The sequence below is a fragment of the Dendrobates tinctorius genome, unplaced genomic scaffold, assembly GCF_039654945.1.
Source record: "Dendrobates tinctorius isolate UK_male_01 unplaced genomic scaffold, ASM3965494v1 ptg000018l, whole genome shotgun sequence".
Taxonomy (NCBI): domain Eukaryota; kingdom Metazoa; phylum Chordata; class Amphibia; order Anura; family Dendrobatidae; genus Dendrobates; species Dendrobates tinctorius.
Genome location: NW_027361686.1, coordinates 17,779,627 through 17,798,801, shown reverse-complemented (window position 1 = coordinate 17,798,801; position 19,175 = coordinate 17,779,627). Strand labels below are relative to the sequence as shown.

Below are 19,175 nucleotides of genomic sequence, written 5' to 3'. Positions count from 1 at the left end.
TGCGAGAGACTCGCATCACAATCGTGCGAGTCTCTCGCAAGCGAGTATAAGCCCTTATGCTGAGCACCGCATGTATAATTTACTTGTATGTGTATACCTCATTGTCATTTCTATTTATATAAACTGGTCAATGAATTGTATATTTTTATATATTTGGATGGAATACAGGGGCCGGAATCTATTCTATTATTTCAAAACACTGTTTTTCGGTGATTACTTTGTATCCCTGTTCACACTGAACCCACACACACAAATGATGCACCATTTGAAAGGTAAACTTGCCCCCTTCAGCTAGAAAATGGCCAAACAAACCACACATTCACGACTTGATAACAAAATACAGTTTAAACATTAATTTTCATAAGCCTGCAGTAAGGGAAAATTACCTGCAGGTTGCACCACAGTACCCCAAAGCACACTACCAACACATTTGTATACATGTACTGCTTTTTCGCTGATTACTTCGCCCCACCACACAAATGATACACCATTTGAAAGGTAAACTTGCTCCCTTCAGCAAGAAAAGAGCCAAACAAACCACACATTTACACATTTACAATTTTACAACTAAATAAAGTTTAAACATTCATTTTCATAAACCTGCAGAAAGACACAATGACCTGCAGGTGGCATCTCAACCGGAAGACATTTTTTGGCCTCTACTTATCAAACCAATTTATTGTATTACCAATCTACATATATAAATACCTGTCTGTGTTCATCAGCTCATGAAATACATTTACATTTGACCAGCTTGCTTTTTCTGAAATTGCCTGCGCCCCCGACAACCAATGTGTGAAAATTCCGCACGGGCCAAGCTAGTTTTTTTTCTATTCAATTAAGTGATGTTATCTGGGCCTGAATTTTTTTGCACTAATTTTAGGACATTTTAGCAAAACATGTGACTTTTTGCACTAAAATATAAAAGACCAAAATTAATAAATAAATACATTTTTGCGCAAAGAAACAATTGCTGTAGTTTTTACAAAGTCAATCTTGAAGATATGTGAGGATAGTCCTAGCCAGGAGTGATGGGGTTCTCACAGGCACGTTATTATATTATATGAGGAAACATCATGGTGCGGACATGTTGGTCTCCATTACAGCATGTGAACTCTATGTGCAGGGAATCTGACATATACTAATAATATACATCCATGGTTGGCACTCAATTACAGGTAGTTATGGAGCACTGTGTGGGGCCACTATACTGTATGGAGCACTATGTTTGGCCTATTATACTGTGTGGATCCCATTATACTGTATGGAGAACTATGTGGGGTCATTATACTGTATGGAGGACTGTGTGTGGCCCATTACACTGTGTGGATCCCATTGCACTGTATGGAGAACTATGTGGGGCCATTATAACGTATGGTGCACTGTGTGGGGCCATTATACTGTACGGTGTAATAATAATAACCTTTATTTTTATATAGCGCTAACATATTCCGCAGCGCTTTACAGTTTGCACACATTATCATCACTGTTCCCGATGGGGCTCACAATCTAAATTCCCTATCAGTAGGTCTTTGCCATTATACTGTATGGAAGGCAATGCAGAGCTAATTATACTGTGTGGAGGACTATGTGGGTCCATTATGCTCGATGGAGAACTATTTGGGTACAGCAGGGTCATCATACCGTGCATGTGGAGGTACTGTGGAAGAATTCACTGTGGAAGTAGGGTTTTTATCCTCTGTAATTACATATGTAAATTAAGATTTCGGGCCATATGCTTTTTAACTGCTCTTCCATAAAATATTATATTATTTTAATATTTTATTCTAAGATCTATTAATTAAAATTCACTTTGTGGAACAAGCCCTTTAAGTTTGTTTCCATATGAAAAGGTTCATCGTTATATTTGATGATCAGGAAAAACTTCCTCAATTACAGACATTTTTAATACATGTCAGAGTTGGCCCACAAGCTTGTAGTTTTGACCTCTGTATTATTTGACCCCCATGTCCTAAGTAAAGCAGAGCTTCTACCTGTGCTTTTTAGGTGCATTCACATGTCCGTTCCCTCCAAGTTTTTCACAGAGAGAATGCCTACTCATTACAGTCTGTGTGTTCATACGTCTATGCAGTCCGTGAAAAAATAACATCAACATGTTCATTTTATATCTGATTTATGGATCATAATTACCCATACAAGTCTATGGGTCTGTGAAAAAGGTCATGTCATCCATGCACAGTCCGTGATTAATATTGAACTGGGTAGGAGAAACTTTGATTTATTTTTTCGCATGAACAAAAAAATCACTGATGGTAAAAACGAACATACGGACCAAACACTAATGAATAACGGACCTTGTTTTTACATACAAGAAAAATCACTCAGGCGTGAATGAGACCTTACCACTGAATGACTGTGGCCTCATAGTCCACACATGGAGGAGTCCATCACACAGGAGTGAGGAAAAACCCTCTTTTCATGAATACTGTGGACTTACAGGTTCCTTGTATTTCTGGTAATTTGACAGTACAATAATAATTGTACATTTTTAGTAAAGAGAGATGTCACTCATGTATGTGATGTAGTATACGGTATATGTACGTGATGGTATATGGTATATTATGTATACAGTATATGGTATATGTGACAGTATATAGTATACGGTATATGTGATGGTATGTAGTATACGGTATATGTGATGGTATATAGTATACAGTATATGTATGTGGGCGCATAGAGTATACAGTATATGTATGTGACGGTATATTGCATATGTAAGTGATGGTATACAGTATACGGTATATGTATATGATGGAATATAGTATTCGGTATATAGTATACGATATACAGTGGGTACGGAAAGTATTCAGACCCCGGTAAAGTTTTCACTCTTTGTTCCATTGCAGCCATTTGGTAAATTCAAAAAAGTTAATTTTTTCCTCATTATTGTACACTCTGCACCCCATCTTGACTCACAGAAACCAGAAATGTAGAAATTTTTGCAAATTTATTAAAAAAGAAAAACTGCAAATATCACATGGTCATAAGTATTCAGACCTTTTGCTCAGTATTGAGTAGAAGCACCTTTTGAGCTAGTACAGCAATGAGTCTTCTTGGGAATGATGCAACAAGTTTTTCACCCCAGGATTTGGGGATCCTCTGCCATTCTTCCTTGCAGATCCTCTCCAGTTCCATCAGGTTGGATGGTGAACGTTGGTGGACACCCATATTCAGGACTCTCCAGAGATGCTTAATTGGCTTTAGGACAGGGCTGTGGCTGGGCCAGTCAAGAATGGTCACAGAGTTGTTCTGAAGCCACTCCTTTGCTATTTTAGCTGTGTGCTTAGGGTCATTGTCTTGATGGAAGGAGAACCTTTGGCCAAGTCTGAGGTCCAGAGCATTTTGGAACAGGCTTTCATCCATGATATCTGTCACGATCCATTTTCGGATCTGTGGCAGAGTCTGGACTCTCTTATATGAACCTTTTTTCTTTCTGGCCTCGGGGGTTAATATGGAGTTTTGCCCCCGGTGGCCGCTGGTGTTACTACAACTGTAGTTGGTCGGCTGCTGGGTTTTTGCCCCAGGTGGCCGCTGGTGTTACTACAACTGTAGTTGGTCGGCTGCTGGGTTTTTGCCCCCCGTGGCCGCTGGTGTTACTGCATGTTTAATTAGTCAGCAGGTGGTGACCTCCCCCCTCCTTCCTATAAAAGGTCATCAGCTGCTGCTGCTCCCTGTTGGTAATACTGGTCATTTGCTAACTAACCTTGGTGAAGACTGGACCTACCTGGTGGAGAGGGGGTTCAGCTTATCTGGATCAGTGGAGTTGCTGCAGGATGCTGATCGGGTGCCTTTCTCTGCTGCTTGGAGCATTGGCAGCAGATAAAGCTAAGTTTTAGTTGCTTTAACCCCGTGGTGTCTGTTTTATGTTTCCTTTCGTGTTATTGGTGCAGTACACTTTATTCCCCATCTCACCTCCTGGGGAGGGGGTTGGGGTTTAGCTCAGGGCTAAACAGGAGATAGGGACAGGTCGGGGACTTCATCAAGTGTACCCCCAAGTTAAGGAAAGTCAGGGCACCTCCTTAGCCTAAGGGGCAGTTCAGGGGCCCAGGTTCCACGTCTCCTGTTTTTTTCCCTACTGTCCCATGACAATATCTCTGTACTTGGCCGCATTCATGTTTCCTTCAATTGCAACCAGTACTGCAGAAATTATTTTGTAACCTTGGCCAGATGTGTGCCTTGCCACAATTCTGTCTCTGAGCTCCTTGGCCAGTTCCTTTGAGCTCATGATTCTCATTTGGTCTGACATGCACTGAGCTGTGAGGTCTTAAATAGACAGGTGTGTGCCTTTACAAATCAAGTCCTATCAGTTTAATTAAACACAGCTGGACTCCAATGAAGGAGTAGAACCATCTCAAGGAGGATCACAAGGAAATGGACAGCATGTGACTTACATATGAGTGTCTGAGCAAAGGTTCTGAATACTTATGACCATGTGATATTTCAGTTTTTCTTTAATAAATTTGCAAAAATTTCTACATTTCTCCTTTTTTTCTAGTCAAGATGGGGTGCAAAGTGTACATTAATGAGAAAAAAATGAACTTTTTGGATTTTACCAAATGGCTGCAATGAAAGAAAGTGAAAAATGTTAAAGGGTCTGAATACTTTCCGTACCCACTGTATGTCTGTGACAGTATATAGTATATAGCATACGGTATATGTATGTGACGGGATATAGCATATGGTATATGTGTGTGACGGTGTATATTATATGGTATTAGTATATGTACCGTATTTTTCAGACTATAAGACGCACCGGACCAAAGACGCATCCCAAATTTTCATAAGAAAAATAGGGAAAAAAATTAATGCGTCAAATGAAGGTCCGTCTTACAGTCCGAATTATTCAGCTTACCTGGGGGGTATGGTGTGATATGGAGCGCTGGTGGAGTGGGGTCACAGGAGGTGGTCTGGTCATACCTGTCTGGGGCAGCAGGTTCGGTGGTGTGGGGGCTCTGCCATTTTGTGAAAGCCCCACACATCCATCCGAGGCTGATGGGCGGCATTGGTGGAAATCCCGGAGCCCCCGCACATCCATTCCGGGCTGGTGCGGCACTTTTGTAGGTGATCGGCGGTGCGGGGGCTCCGCCAGCCTTTTGTGAAAGGCCGGAGCCCCCGCACTTCCATTGTTGTAATGCTGAATTGAGCTTCATGAAAATAGTCGCGCATAGTGAGATCTCGGGAGACGAGATCTCGTTTCCGGAGATCTCACTCTGCGCATGCGCCGTCTCCGGCGGCCATTTTCCTGAAGCTCAATTCAGCATTACATTCAGGGATGAATGTGCAGGGGCTCTGGGATTTCCACCAATGCCGGTGGAGCCCCCGCACCACCGATCATCTGCCAAATCGCCGCCCATCAGCCTCGGATGTGTCTCCTGGTAAGTGTATCTGGACCATAAGACGCACCCCCATTTTTCCGCAAAATTTTTTGGGAAAAAAGTGCGTCTTATGGTCCTAAAAATACGGTAAGTCACGGTATATAGTATACGGTATATGTATGTGATGGTACATAGTATAGTATATGATGTAAATAGTATACAGTATATATGTGATGGTATATAGTATATGTATGTGATGGTACATCGCATACGGTATATGAATGTGACGGTGTATAGTATACGGTATATGTAAGTGATGTGATGGCATATAGGTGCATATTTCCCGGATCCGTGCATTCTTTGATCAAAAAAATGCAAAAACGCTAGTGCACGCCCTCATCATCTCCCACCTCGACTATTACAACCTCCTACTCTCTGGTCTCCCCTCTAGCACCACTCCAATCCATCCTACAGTCTGCTGCCTGACTAATCCACCCGTCTCTCCGTAAGGCCATGTGCACACGTTGCGGATTCTGCTGCGGATCCGCAGCGTTTCAGGCTCTGCGGGTCCGCAGCAGATTTAGGTGCGTTGTACAGTACCATTGTTTTCAATGGTAATCTGAAAAACGCTGTGCACATGCTGTGGATTTTGCCGCACGGATTTGCTGCTGGTTCAAATCTGCAGCATGTCAATTCTTTGTGCGAAATCCGCTGCGGTTTCACACCTTCTCCATTGTACAGGTGTCAAGTCGCAGGGGAAAACCGCAATCTAATCCACAGTTAAACCGAAGGTCTTTTGACCTGAGAATTTACCTGCGGATTTTTAGGACCTAAAACTACGTGTGCACATAGCCTTATTCCCCAGCCTCTCCCCAATGCCAAGCCCTTCACTGGTTTCCTATTGTGCAGAGGCTCCAGTTCAAAACCCTAACTATGACATACAAAGCCATCCACAACCTGTCTCCTCCATACATCTGTGACATGATCTCCTGGTACTTACCTACATGTAACCTTCGCTCCGCTCAATAATAATAATAATCTTTATTTATATAGCGCCAACATATTCTGCAGCGCTTTACAGTTTAACAGTTTCAAAACACAAATCATAAGTAATAACGTTAACAATACAGTAATTAAAGCAAAATAAGACGACCCTGCTCGTGAGAGTTTATAATGTACAATGAGGTGGGGGAGATACAGAGTACAGGTGTGTATTTACAATGGTGTATTTACAATAATGGTCCAGCCATCTTGAGAGAGTGAGGGATGGATGGAGAGATAGTGAATGAGCTACACACGCACATTTACACATAGAATGACTTTGATTAGTGAACGTGATAGGCCGCTAAGAACAAATGTGTTCTGAGGGAGTGCCTGAAACCATGCAAACTGTGGATAGTCCTAATTTCTTGGGGTAGAGCATTCCAGAGGATTGGCGCAGCACAGGAGAAGTCTTGGAGTCGGGAGTGGGAGGTACGGATTAGTACAGAGGTTAGTCGAAAGTCGTTTGCAGAGCGCAGTGGTCGGTTAGGCCAATAGACAGAAATGAGGGAGGAGATGTAGAGGGGTGCTGCACTGTGGAGAGCTTTGTGGTTGAGATCAAGTACTTTGAATTGGATCCTATAATGAATGGGCAGCGAATGTAAGGACTGGTGAAGAGCGGACGTGTCCGAGAACCGATTAGCCAGATATACGAGAACCGATTAGCCAGATATATGACCCTGGCTGCTGCATTAAGTATGGACTGGAAAGGGGATAGTTGAGTAACAGGGAGGCCAATTAATAGAGCGTTGCAGTAATCCAGGCGGGAGTGGATCAATAATGCTTCAGTGAGGGATTTTGTTGTTTCCATGGTGAGAAAAGGGCGGATTTTAGAGATGTTCTTTAGATGTAAGCGGCAAGATCGGGCAAGAGATTGTATATGGGATGTGAAGGAGAGATTGGTGTCAAACATAACACCCAAAAACCGCACCACTCGAGATCGATCTCCTTCTCTACTCCTGTTATCTCTTCTTCCCAACACCGCATACATGATTTCCCGTGCTTCCCCCATACTCTGGAACTCTCTACCCCAACACATAAGCCTTTCGCCTACCACGGAAACCTTCAAAAGGAACCTGAAGACCCACCTCTTCCGACAAGCCTACAAACTGCAATGATCCTCAGTCTATTGAACCACCGCACGACCAGCTCTACCCTCTCCTAGAGTATCCTCACCCATCCTCTGTCCTCTCTCCTTCTGTACTTGTGTGTAACTTGTATTGCTCATGTTTATTGTACGTGTCTCTATTTGCCTCTTTCACATATAAAGCGCCATGGAATAAAAGGCGCTATAATAATGAATAATAATATAGTATATGGTATATGTATGTGACGATATATAGTATACGGTATATGTATGTGAAGGTATGTAGTATACGGTATATGTATGTGACGGTATATAAAGTCTCTATGGACTTTCCACTGCGGTTAAATACCACAATGGCCAGATCTATAAAATAGGTGCATCTGAGTTTCGTGAGAGATGCAGAAAACTACTGACATACGTCTCCAAGTGTTGGGCCCAGTTTCCATACCCTATGGACGTCCCCTTACTGGTACTTGTTGTTCTACTCCATTAAGCTCCCATACATACCAAATAGGTTAGTATTTTAATATCACGACCAAGAATATGTCCCAGAAACATATTGTCATAAAAGTGGAACCGCAACTCAAGCTCACGTGTGAACACGACCTAATCCTTGGTGCCTAAATAAAGGTCGGCTGAAGAATGAGGCTGACACACCTGCGAGAATGTGCTGCCAACACAAACACAACACACGAGCTGACATTACAACACCACGAAGAAATCCTCAGGAATGCGAGTACAAAAGGCACAAAACGTCGCCTTACAAATAAAACACTTTTTTGGCTGACAAATGTCTGGAACGATAAAATCAAAATAGCATGCACTTTCCCCTAACACATAGCCTGAAACTCATTACTGGCAACACAAACCCTACAATGATCCCGCTGGGTGGTCTGCGGTGCACATTGTGTGTAATGCCTCCCACATACAGAGCTGACTTTATAGGGTTAAAGCGGTTTCAGAAGAGATCATGTTATAAATAGTTCTTAAGTCACCGCAGTAACATCGTTATTGACAAGCACTACAGGTTCCAGCCTGTCCTCAACTGCTAATGAATCCAGGGAGGTGTCGGGTATGGACACTGGGCCCAACACGTATGCCAGCAGTTCTCTGCTTCTCTCACCATATTCAGATGCACCTATGTTATATATTTGGCCATTGTGGTATTTAACCAAAGTGGAAAGTCCATAGAGATTCTATATACCATCACATACATATACTGTATACTATATACATCACATACATTATATAGATACACACACACACCATATATGTATATCATATACATATACTATGCAGCCCATTTTTCAAGTGCCTCCCTATTGTGCACTTTGAAACAGTCACACCACTAGTTTTCAGAGAGTCCTGTATTTCAGTTGATGTTATTTGTGGGGTTTTTTTTGCATCCAGAACAATTTTCCTGGCATTTGCCACGTCACAGGTGAGGATGTCACATTTAGTAGCCAGTCAAACCCATTTGTGTCAACTTCTGTGCATGTTATCAGGCAAAAATCACCAGGGTATGTAAAGTTTTGATCGGGGTTATTTAGATGTTTTGGGTTGTCGTTATGATTTAAAAAGAGAAAACACAGGAGTTTGACAATAAATGGCTTCACCCAACCACTAATCATGAGTGGAGAAAATGTTTTGCTGTTATTCATATCTCTGAAAAAAAGCCAAGAAAGCAAAAATTCTGCCGAGGTATGTAAACTTTTGAGCACAACTGTGTACCGTATACTACATACTTTCATATACATATACCACAAACTACAAACCGTCACACCTACCGTATACTACATACCGTCACATACATCTACCGTATACTACATACCGTCACATACATATACTGTATACTACATAATTTTACATACATATACCGTCACATACATATAAAATATATTACATACTGTCATACATATAACGTATACTACATAATTTCATACATGTACCATATATTACATACTGTCACATACATATACTACATAATTTCACATACATATATCATATGCAGTCACATACATATACTGTACACTATATACTGTATATTACATATCACATACACATAACGTATACTACATAATTTCACATACATATACCATATTACATACTGTCACATACATATAACATATACTACATAATTTCACATACATATATCATATATAGTCACATACATATACTGTACACTATATACTGTATATTACATATCACATACACATAACGTATACTACATAATTTCACATACATATACCATATTACATACTGTCACATACATATAACATATACTACATAATTTCACATACATATATCATATATAGTCACATACATATACCGTACACTATATACTGTATATTACATACCATCACATACACAACATATACTACATAATTTCACATACATATATCATATACATTCGCAATAAAGCAAAAACAATTTCTTGTCAAAAATTGACACAGAGAAGATTCACCAAAAAGGAATGTCAATATACAGCAATAGGTGAAATTAAAACATAACTTTTAATCTGTTAAATAATAAGTGTGTCACCCAATTGAAAAAAATACATTAAAAATGTTGATTTAATAAAGGGTCCTGAATGAAAAGGGAAAAACCCGCCTTGACACACTATTAAGGATGTAAATTGTCACCTAAAAATCATTAGAATAGATAATATATCACCAGGATACAGCAATTGGTAATTCACAATTAAGCATACATATGCCATAACCCAAATTGCTCATATATAATAATGATGGAAGCCAAAAAGTAATGGCTACACATATATACGAGAAGGTAAAAACATAAATAAGTAACGGTCTCACAGCCAAGATGAAGGAGAGCCGGGAGTCTTCAGAGATCCTGTATATTAGCAAGGGTCCCTGGAAAACAGCGATGGGAAGACAATACCCTGTTGATCCCTACCCTGTTGATCCCTATGGGGCTAGCAGTCATCTATCCCCCAAACTCCCGCCCTCACAAGGGCAGTCCACAGCTAACCCTATATTGCACATGCCCTGCACTTTCCCTAAACAGGTGCCCAACGCGTTTCATCTAAGCAAACTCCTCAGGGGACTAGCTTGTCATAAAGTGCCATAGTGCTATAACTAGAGAGACATGTATCCTTCTACTCTCAATGCTGTCTGGGAGAAAGCATTGAGAGTAGAAGGATACATGTCTCTCTAATTGGCCAAAACTACTAGCAGTCATGCAGGATAAGTGTTGGCGCTGCCCTGTGTCTGTCGGCATCACCGGAGAGAATGGAAGAGCTGACAACACTGAATGGCGTGGAGCCAGGCACGAATTGGCCCACAGGGTAACAGGGGAATCCCCTGGTGCAGATCTGGGCCCCCAACCCCACTGTATGGGTAGTACTTGGCATAATTCACTTGATTTCCTCAGTACAGAAAAAAACAGCATCTCCTCATTCATTAACCAAACTGCCCCGTTTATTATATAGAGGTAGAGGTAAATTTGTGAACCAGGGTAATGCAATATGTGTATGCAGATGAAAAGTGGGCCCCCAAAGTCAATGTTACTGGTGGGCCCTTGGCATCCCAGTCCGACACAGCGTGGGGCTGGTAGGAATGTATCAGTATGGGACATGTCACTGTGTATAACATGTTACAGCCAAGCTTTAGCTACGGAAAGGAAAATGATAGTATGCTACGTCTACCTGCCATCCACAATGGGATCTATTGTAAGAAAGACGATAAAAGTAGCACGAAGGAAGCAGCCCCGCTCCGATCACGCATCCTATGTATTTCTGGAGATACTCAGCATTCAGAGGTCTGTGATTATTCTCTTATGTAAAACCACGGACCATTATTCATCAGTGTCTGGGATCCGAGTTCCATCAGTGCTTGATCCGTGTCTCAGTTTTTATCATCAAAGTTTCATCAGCGATTTTCACATATTCTAAAATAAAAAGTGAATTGTGAGGTTTCTCCTATTCATCGCTAGTACACTGACGCTATCTCTGTGCTGTCCGCAATTTTCACGAGTCTACAGACTAGTGATTCATGGGTGACTTTGATCCAAGGAAGAAGACTCCATGAGGACTGGGCTCCAGGACCAACGGGAAAATGCTACAACATAACTTTTACTGTGCAATTAAAAACATGGTGAAAAAAAGCAAAAAATATGAAAAAAAATTCTCAATAAGCATATGCATTTCGGATGAGCAACCATTATTCATAGCTGTGAATTTTCCCATTGGTGCTGGGGCCCAGTCCTCATGGACCCTTCTTCCCTGAAAGGGGAGCCGATTAACATTAATTCCTTCCCTACAATATTTTGATCCAAAATTAAAAACAGACATTATCTCCATGATTATTTGCAGACCACTTGGTCAACAAAAAAACCACATGTGAAGAGCCCCATAGACTTTAATGGGTATGGGTTACATAAGTGAAAAACACAGGTAGAAGACATATGACTCAAAGATGTCGGAATGAGGCCTTGGATGGAGTACAGCAGTGACTATGACGAAGGATTTTACTGGACTGTCAGCTCACAAAACAGGCAAACGTCTCCTAGCTCCAATATCAAACATTTAGAGGGACCCCGACAGCTGATACATGCTGCCCGACAAGAAGGCAGAATACCGGTGAGGGAGTGTAATGGTGTCATGTCTGTAAGCGCATAGCAGTGACACCAATGTCTGTGCATCGTAATCTAGGACCATTGCCACCATAGTACATAGTGAGGTGTGACTACTAGCGCACAATGATGACATGTAGCCAGCAACAAGTCAGAGAACTTTCTAACCGATATTCTATCTTCTTCATTATATTCGCCATATATACTTTGGAATTTCCTTATTTTCTCACACTTCCCCTGATGAAGCTGATGAACAGCGATACGCGTCAGGTTCATGCGAGAAACTTTACTTATCAAGTCGAACTTGTCTCACCAGCTATTGGATACTACATTATTGGTGGTTACCATGATAACATCAGGTATATATGCTATGTCTTTCATTATATAGATTTGATTCATTATTTCACAGACATAAATAATTATGAATAAATTATTTGATCTCTATTGTGTATATATATATTACATGTATACATTGTGCATATATTCATACTGGAAAGCGCTATTTGTATCCTATTTAATCATGGTGCCTGTAGGGCAATGCATTTCCTTTTAGGTTTTAATGATGGATTGTCTATTTAAATTGTTAATAAATTAATTTTCTATATAGATTTGAGCATTGTTATATGTATTGTATTTTTCTTTTGACTAGTATAATTCTCAATACTTGTGTGACAACCTTTTTACATTGGCAGTGTGCCCTTTTCTTTTTACACGTGTTATACAGCTGCTTCTCACAAAATTAGAATATCATCAAAAAGTTAATTTATTTCAGTTCTTCAATACAAAAAGTGAAACTCATTATATAGATTCATTACAGAGTGATCTATTTCACGTGCTACGTGGCGTTTTTTTCGCGTTTCCGCGGCGGTTTTAACCGCGCGATTTTGCCGCGAAAAATAAGCATCCCATGCATTCCTATGGGATTCCGCAATGCTGTGCTAATGCTGCGGTTTTTACCGCGGCGGAATCGCTTCGCGGTAAAAACAGCAGCATGCTCATTAATTTTGCGGAATCGCGGCGATCCCGCACCCATAGAAATGCATTGTTCCGCTTACTTCCCACATGTGGCTGTGCACACCATGCGGAAAGTAAGCAGAACATTTGCGGATGGTACCCACGGTCCGGAGGGGAGGAGACTGTCCTCCGGGCTTTGGGTACCATATCCCTGTAAAAAATAGAAATTAAAATTAAAAATATTGTTATTCTTACCTTCCGGCATCCTGCGCAGCCTTCCCGCTTCTCTCCACGCTCTCGTTCCCAGTAATCCTTTGTGAAAATGCCCGCGATGGCGCCCGTTCTCACGGGATCGCGATGTCTCGCGATCATCGCGAAGTCTCGCGATCATCGCGAATTACCATGAGAACGGACGTCATCGCGGGCATTTTCGCAAAGGATTACTGGGAACGGCTGCGCGGGACGTCGGAAGGTAAGAATAACACTTTTTTTTTTTTTTTACATTTTATCTTTTACTACTGATGCTGCATAGGCGGCCTCAGTAGTAAAAAGTTGGTCACACTTGTCAAACACTATGTTTGACGAGTGTGACCAACCTGTCAATCAGTTCTCCAAGCGATGCTACAGATCGCTTGGAAAACGCTTGCAAAAGGCTAGTTTTTCCGCAGGAAAATCGCGGGAATTTAAAATGCGATTTTCCCGCGGAATGGAATTCCGGAATTCTCGCGGTAATTTCCGCGAGAGTTCCGGTACGTGTGAACTTAGCCTTAATGTTGATGATTATGGCTTACAGCCAATGAAAACCCAAAAGTCATTATCTCAGTAAATTAGGATACTTTATAACACCAGTTTGAAAAATGATTTTAAAATCCAAAATGTTGGCCTACTGAAAAGTATGTTCAGTAAATGCACTCAATACTTGGTCGGGACTCCTTTTACATCAATTGCTGCATCAATGTGGCGTGGCATGGAGGCGATCAGCCTTTGGCACTGCTCAGGTGTTATGGAAGCCCAGGTTGCTTTGATAGCAGCCTTCAGCTCGTCTGCATTGTTGGGTCTGGTGTCTCTCATCTTCCTCTTGACAATACCCCATAGATTCTCAGGGGAGTTTGCTGGCCAATCAAGCACAGTGATACTGTTGTTTGTAAACCAGGTATTGGTACTTTTGGCAGTGCGGACAGGTGCCAAGTCCTGCTGGAGAATGAAATTTCCATCTCCACAAAGCTTGTCCGCAGAGGGAAGCATGAAGTGCTCTAAAATCTCCTGGCAGACGGATGCGCTGACTTTGGTCTTGATAGAACTCAGTGGATCTACACCAGCAGATGACATGGCTCCCCAAACCATCACTGACTGTGGAAACGTCACACATTTTAGAGGGACTGAGAAAATGATTTTAAAAAATTACTTTAAATCACACATTGCTAGAATGCTGTAACATTCAAAATATGTAGCAATAAAGGCCATGGAGGCCGGCAGGATAAGCAAAACTAGGGACTGAGTTTCATTCCAAGAAAAGCAAAAGTTAATTGAAGCGTTTCTTCCTTCACAGTCTAATGCTGCCATACTAAACCTTTATTAATGAACACAAGGTGGACACATCTCTGGAATATCTGAACCTTACTTTTACCCGTTTCCTTAAGATACAGTAATTGCCACAGAGATAGTGTTAATGGAAGCAATTGTTACTTCTAAACCCCTTAATGACCAGGCCAATTTTTACAATTCTGACCACTATCAGTTTATGAAGTTATAGCTCTGGATCGCTTCAACAGATCCCACCGATTCTGAGACTGTTTTTTTGTGACATATTGTACTGCATGTAAGTGGTAAAATTTCTTCAATATAATTTGCGTTTATTTATGATTTGAAAAAAAATAAAAAATTTAGGAAAAATTTAGCAATTTTCAAAAATTTTAATTTTTGTGTCCTTAATCAGAGAATTGTGTCACACAAAACAGTTAAATAACATTTCCACATGTCTACTTTACATCAGGACAATTTTGGAAACAATTTTTTTTTGTTACGACTTTAAAAGGGTTAAAAGTTGACCAGCTATTTCTCATTTTTCCAACTAAATTTACAAAAAACATTTTTTTAGGGACCTCCTCACATTTGAAGTGGCTTTGGAGAGTCAATATGACAGAAAAAAACAAAAGTGACACCATTCTAAAAACTGCACCCTTCAAGGTGCTCAAAATCACATTCAACAAGTTTATTAGCCTTCACAGGAACTGAACCAAAGTGGAAGGAAAAAATGAACATTTAACTGTTTTCGCAAAAAAAATTTACTTTAGATCCAAACTTTTTTATTTTCACAAGTGTAACAGGAGAAAATGGATTACAAAATGTGTTGCTCAATTTCTTCTGAATATGGTGATACCCCGTATGTGGGGGAAAGTCACTGTTTGGGTGCATGGCAGAGCTCAGAAGGGAGGGAGCACCATTTGACTTTTTGAACGCAAAATTGTCTGGAATCGATGGCGGGCACCATGTCAACATTTGGAGACAGGATGGAGCACTCAAGACACAATGTCACGTGGGAGCCAGTAGATGCTGAGATGATGGAGCACTCACCAGACATAATATTACATGGGAGCCAGTAGATGCTGACAGGATGCAGCACAAGACATAATGTCACGTGGGCGCCAGTAGATGCTGACAGGATGGAGCACTCACAAGACATAATATCACGTGTGCGCCAGTAGATGCTGACAGGATGGAGCACTCACAAGACATAATATCACGTGGGTGCCAGTAGATGCTGACAGGATGGAGCACTCACAAGACATAATATCACGTGTGCGCCAGTAGATGCTGACAGGATGGAGCACTCACAAGACATAATATCACGTGGGCGCCAGTAGATGCTGACAGGATGGAGCACTCACAAGACATAATATCACGTGTGCGCCAGTAGATGCTGACAGGATGGAGCACTCACAAGACATAATATCACGTGGGTGCCAGTAGATGCTGACAGGATGGAGCACTCACAAGACAATGTCACGTGGGCGCCAGTAGATGCTGACAGGATTGAGCACTCACAAAACAATGTCACATGGGCACCAGTAGATGCTGACAGGATGGGGCACTCACAAGACATAATATCACATGGGCGCCAGTAGATGCTGACAGGATGGAGCACTCACAAGACATAATATCACATGGGCGCCAGTAGATGCTGACAGGATGGAGCACTCACAAGACATAATATCACATGGGCGCCAGTAGATGCTGACAGGATGGAGCACTCACAAGACATAATATCACATGGGCGCCAGTAGATGCTGACAGGATGGAGCACTCACAAGACATAATATCACATGGGCGCCAGTAGATGCTGACAGGATGGAGCACTCACAAGACAATGTCACATGGGCGCCAGTAGATGCTGACAGGATGGAGCACTCACAAGACATAATATCACATGGGCGCCAGTAGATGCTGACAGGATGGAGCACTCACAAGACAATGTCACATGGGCACCAGTAGATGCTGACAGGATGGAGCACTCTCAAGACAATGTCACATGGGCGCCAGTAGATACTGACAGAATGCAGCATTCACAGGACAATGTCACGTGCCAACAACACTGGATACAGAAAATGAATTTTTTTTTTTTTTTACTATATATGCAGGACCACAGGCTTTAACAAAGGGTTGTCCAGTAGCTAAGAATTCCATTAAACTGTGGACTTACTGATGCATCCAGCCCAGACTGGTCTCAAAAATTTAAGAAACCATATGTGTGCTTTTATCTCCTCAGTTTGCAACCATTTTAGTTGCCTTTTGGTTCACTGGTTAAAAAGGGCATTTCACCAAATTTTTCATGTTGAACTGGATACAGGATGTAATAGTGACTGCAGAGTGGGATGAAACTTTTTTGAAGTCATATACAGTACACAATGAACAGGGCAGAGACACGAGCTAGACCTCTGCTAGACTCAGAGTCTCCGCGCATGCGCTCTGAGAAAAACCGGTCCGGCGCTGTCAAAAAAACGTTGCAGCGAACGTATTTTGCAGACGCCGGACGGCTACTTTTTGCCGTATCCGGCAAAAATCGGATGAGCCGCATACCCATCCGGCACGGTGCGGCGACAATACAACTCTATGGGACAAAACCGGATCCAGTTGTTCCAAATGTCGCCGCATCGTGCCGGATTCAAAAAGCCGGATGTGTGAAAGCAGCCCAAGTGATCAGAAAGTTATCCTTATCCAATCCATAGAAAATAGCTTTCAATAAAGGGCTTGCCCAGTCACACCATATCGATAACCTAGCAATACAGTAGGTTATCAATGGAGATAAAACATTCATAGTCAGGGGTGACTACAACTGGACCCTATGGGATAAGAAGGCCGCGTCACCACACAACAGATCATTGTCTCGCTGGTAGCAGAAGTATTGGAGTTTCATCTTGCTCATGGTTGCTTCATGGTTGAGGAAGTTAAGGTGGCCAGGAATTTAGGATGCAGCGATCATGCGATCCTCAAATATTGGATTACAAGAGAAGGAAGACTAGCGATGACTCTGACTTTAAGGTTGGATTTCAGAAAGGCAGATTTTAATGGACTTAGAAAGAGGGTAGGAAAGGTCCAACGGCTGGATGTTTTAAAGGACAGAAATGTCCAAGAAGGATGGGAGATTGTGTGGTGAGAATTTCATTTACTACAATCTCAAAAAGAAAGAATTGGAAGCTTTTTAAGAGACCAGGATGGATGAACACAAAACTTAATCATTTGTTAAAAAGGAAAAAAATAAATATATATTAAATGGAAAGAGTGGAAGATATATTTGTTAGAGAATGAAACGGATGAAGAGGAAAAAAATGGTGTTGAGAAGGACGAACTTTTACATTTCTATTTTGAATCTGTGTTATCTAAGAAAGTAAATGTAAAATCAGCTGATCTTCACTGTGAAATCAAAGGAATAAAATAATCCACACTATCCATAAATGGAGAGATGGTGAGGGAACACTCAGCTACTTTACCTGAATTTAAATCTCCTGGTCCAGATGAATTACATCCTAGGGTACAGAAAGAGTTAGCAGAGGAAATTGCAGAACCACTAGACAGAATCTTTGAAAAATCCTGGAAAACAGGAGGGGTACCAAAAGATTGGAGAAGGGCAAATGGTGTCCCTATCTTCAAAAAAGGAAAGAAGATGGAGCCAGCAAGGCCTGTGAGCCGTACTTCTATATCAGGAAAGAACTCTGAACAAATTATTAAACAGCATGTATCTAAGTATTGCTAAGAATACAGTAATTAACCAGAGCCAGGATGGGTTTGTAGCAAAAACGTCATCTCACACTAGTCTAATTTCCTTCTATGATGGAAACACTGACTGGGTGGATCAGGGAAATGCGGTATATATAGTATATCGCGATGTCAGCAAAGCATTTGATAAAGTATCTCATACTATCCTTATTGAAAAAATGAGCAAGTATTGGATTGACAAGGCTACGGTTAGGTGGATTCAGTGATCGTACTCAAAGGGTGGTAATAAATGGTTGCACATCCAATTGGAAAAGTGTTTCAAGTGGGTTACCACAAGGATCTGGCCTGGCCTTGGTTTTGTCATTAAATGACCTAGATAAGGAAATTGAATATAAACTACCGTATATACTCGTGTATAAGCTGAGATTTTCAGCTCATTTTTTTGGGGCTGAAAGTCCCCCTCTCGGCTTATACGCGAGTCATATACCGGGTTGGGCGGGGGAGCGGGGGTGTCAGAGACCATACTCACCTCCTCCTGGCAAGTCTCTTCAGCCCCTGCTTCTCCCTCTGTCATCTGCTTCCTGCGTTCAGCGGTCACTTAGTACCGCTCATTAAACTCATGAATATGCGCATATTTATGAGTTTAATGAGCGGTACCACGTGACCTCTGAATGCAGGAAGCAGACAACCGATGGAGAAGCAGGGGCTGTAGAGAAGACCGTGGGCCAGGAGGGGGTGAGTATGACGGGGCAGAGCAATATTCACTTGTCCCCGTTCCATCACCATGCACCGCTGTGTCTCCGGGTCCTCCTGCTGTGACATTCAGGTCAGAGGGCGCGATGACGTCACTGTGGTCGGTGATGGAACAGGGACCGGTAAATATCGCCGGTGCCGGGGGCTCAGGACACCGGCACCTGGCCCCCAGCGACGGAGAGGTGAGTATGTCATTG

General features: G+C 41.8%; 1 protein-coding gene across 1 annotated transcript in view; it reads right to left on the bottom strand.

The window, feature by feature from the left end:
• LOC141082566 (myosin-10-like) overlaps positions 1–19,175 on the bottom strand; it is a 197,448-nt gene that overhangs the window by 162,902 nt on the left and 15,371 nt on the right. The gene's annotated exons all lie outside the window — the stretch shown is intronic.